Source organism: Pteropus vampyrus, unplaced genomic scaffold (genome assembly GCF_000151845.1).
Source record: "Pteropus vampyrus isolate Shadow unplaced genomic scaffold, Pvam_2.0 Scaffold40, whole genome shotgun sequence".
Taxonomy (NCBI): Eukaryota; Metazoa; Chordata; class Mammalia; order Chiroptera; family Pteropodidae; genus Pteropus; species Pteropus vampyrus.
In genome coordinates, this window is record NW_011888821.1 from 4,736,240 (window position 1) to 4,738,618 (window position 2,379).

Consider the following 2,379-nt stretch of genomic DNA (forward strand, 5'->3'; position numbering starts at 1 on the left):
TTTTTTAGAGCCTTTCAAGCCACATTGCCTAAGGTCTTTTGAGGCAGGAGTACTGCCTAGACTGCTGCCCATGATGTAAACAGAGCTATATTGCATTAATATAGTGTTTAGAAATAGATTTTAAGCCTTTATCCCTTATAAATTATAATTATGCCCTGTTTCTTCAGGTTTAAATTGCCTTCGTCAGGTTTAAATTGCCTTTGGCTGGCGGGTGCTAATCCTTGTGCCTGTTACTAAACACAACTAACGTTACTAAGCTGATAACAGCAGCAGAGCAGGTTTGCCTTTCATTTTCAGCCAGGCGATTAGAGTCTGTTTATAATTGCTTGGTGCAAAGACTGGCTGATTTCCAATTAGCAAACCAGACAAATAGCATTCATTTGAAAATTTGGTTTGTGTACAATAAACTTCATGTTTCCCTAATCCGATTTCTAATTAAATATAAAATTGGAGAATGATAATTTGCCTGATATTTTCCAATGCTTCCTGGGTAAATATCTGCACACTTCTTATTTAATGGTTGTTTCTGAAGATGCATTCGCTCTTTGTCCCCACTTGCCCATAGTCCTTCAGCCTTGAAGTGTGAGATGTAGCAGTGACACAAAAGACTTGGAACACTTGTATCGATCTGAGCAATGATATGCAAATGACAATGGCGTCGTCACAGTGCACCAGCTCTCGCTTTTCTTACGTCTACATGACATTTTATGTTATTCTGTTGTATCACCTGTTTGAATGGATGGTCCAGTTCTCGGAAGATAGCATAATAAATTGTGCATAATAAAAGCCCTAGACTCAGAGAGGTTTCGTTCCACCATGGACCAGCCGTTTGACCAGGACAAGTAACTGAATCTCTCTGTGCATCAGGTTCATATATCAAGAGGCATAATCATAAGAATCGCTTCCTTTTAAATAAGAAAATGAGTGTAAGAATGCTTAGCGTGTGCCAGAAATATAAGACTAGTTCTTCAGTAAATATTAGCTATTATTATTGTTGCCATTATTACATCAGTGTTGTCATGGCCTTTGGAAATCTTCCTGTGGAAATCTGCAGTAGAACATTTGAGAGGGAAGCTGTATAACAAGAACTATATTCATAGTGATAAAATTTGTTTCAGGTCTGTTAATGCTATTTTGGGTTTTAGCCTCCCCAGGGCAGGGACAATTTGACTCGTTTTGAATATACGCAGGGCTCTCAATTCCTGTAAGGGACGTACCTTATCAGCTCACAGTCTTTTTTTTTTTTTTTTAAGATTTTTTTTTTATTTTCAATCACAGTTGACATACTATATTATATTAGTTTCAGGTGTATAACGTAGTGAGTAGACATTTATATAACTCAACTCACAGTCTTTATGTGGGTTAAGTAGAATGAATAGCTGAACAGCTGGCACTGAGCTTATACTCTGGTGCATTCACAGAGTCGGTACTCAATAAATACCTGTTGAATATCATCCAGGGCCATCACCATTTTATGGATTCCTCTTTCGTCCTCTCTGTTCTTTGGCAGTCTCCCACACCATGCTTTCTGGAGCAGAGGCCCTAGGTCATCATGTTTGTACTAGTTTACTCCACCTACTTGCCAGAAATGACTAAGACATCTGGCTCAGAAACTGCCATTCTCAGAGGGAAGAACCTTCCTTGCCTCTGCTAGCTTCTGGTGATAGCCGGCAGCTCTCTCAGTGCTCCTTGGCTTGGAAAGGTGTCACTCCATCTCTGCCTCTGTCTTCCATAGGGCCTTCTCCCTTTGTGACTGTGTCCAAATTTCCCTCTTCTTATCAGGACACCAGTATTGGATTAGGGCCCACCCTAATGATCTCTTTAACCTGTTTACCTCTGCAAAGACCCTATTTCCAATAAGGTCACATCACGTGTCCTGGGGAGTAGGGCTTCAACACAACTCATTCTAGGGCAATACAGTGCAACCCTAATGAGGAGGTATGTGCTGCTATTTAGGGTCAGGTGCTCTGTAGGGGAGACCATTGACAGACACCAAGGAGAGAGGGCTCCAGTCCCAAGCCGATTCTGAAGAAGCGCAGTCTGAGTACAGGACGTCACGGCATCCTTTGGTGGGAAGGAACTGGGTATGTCTGAGGAACAGCCAGGAGGACAGTGTGACTGGAACAGAGTTCAGGAAGGAGCTGAGTTCAAATAAATCATGGGGCAAAGGGACGAAGATGGTGGGGCTCAGGTCTCTTCTAGTGATGCACACTCTTCCACATACACTATTTTTGCCATGGAACGGTGCTGGCCCAGGACTAGTAAAGACCACAATTTTTAAAGAGAGGCTAGAACTCTAGATTTTTAAAATGTGCAGTCTCCCACTTTTTAAATGCTAATAATGAATTCATGTTAAAAGAAAATTCATTTGAGGCTGTC